This window comes from Monopterus albus, unplaced genomic scaffold (genome assembly GCF_001952655.1).
Source record: "Monopterus albus unplaced genomic scaffold, M_albus_1.0 scaffold4.1, whole genome shotgun sequence".
Lineage (NCBI taxonomy): Eukaryota > Metazoa > Chordata > Actinopteri > Synbranchiformes > Synbranchidae > Monopterus > Monopterus albus.
This window is the reverse complement of record NW_018127884.1, coordinates 7,287,826-7,288,473: the sequence shown is the minus strand read 5'-3', so window position 1 is coordinate 7,288,473 and position 648 is coordinate 7,287,826. Positions and strand designations below refer to the sequence as shown.

The 648-nt window shown below is 34.1% G+C and overlaps 1 protein-coding gene across 5 annotated transcripts in view; it reads right to left on the bottom strand.

Moving 5' to 3' along the window:
• Positions 1-648, bottom strand: part of tradd (tnfrsf1a-associated via death domain) — a 9,914-nt gene that overhangs the window by 6,866 nt on the left and 2,400 nt on the right. The window contains exon 4 of one of the 5 annotated variants that reach the window (XM_020610093.1): positions 59-113. The exons of the other annotated variants lie outside the window; for them this stretch is intronic. The gene's annotated coding sequence lies outside the window, so the exon portion shown is untranslated. The remainder of the gene's footprint in view (positions 1-58; positions 114-648) is intronic. 5 annotated transcript variants of the gene reach the window in all.

Sequence of the window (648 nt, the reverse complement as noted above, 5' to 3'; positions counted from 1 at the left end):
CAGTGCTCTGCACACACACACACACACACACACACACACACACACACACACACCTCACCTTCCTGGAACTTGATTTTAGTACTACCTCTCCCAGATCACACCTCCAAAGTGGCCTGAGGGCAGTAGAAACAAACACAGATCCCCTGACAAGCCTTACTCGGCTCTACATGTTTTAGTAGGTCCTTTTAATAAAAAAAATCCCTCTTTAATCCCCCTATTTAGCAATTATTAGCAGTATTTAAACAGTTAATAACGGATTTCCAACTAACTAAAATGTAGTTATGAAAGATTTATTATTTGACTATACTGTCATTCATTATCCATTTTTATAGCACTGTTGACAAATATACTGATAAACACTTAAATATGGTTATGGCTATATTATATATAATATAATAATATAGTTATGTTATAAATAGGGATGGGACAATGTGACTTAAAAAAAATCTATGACAACAACTTATGACTATTTTATTCCTCTTTTTAGCACTGGCTTGGTGATGTAAAAAACAACCAGATACAGTCAGGGAAAAAATTATTTGAACCCCAGCTGATTTCGTAAGTTTATCCACTAACAAAGAAATGATCAGTCTACAATTTCAGTGGTAGGTTTATGTGAACAGTGAGAGACACAACAATAACAAAAAA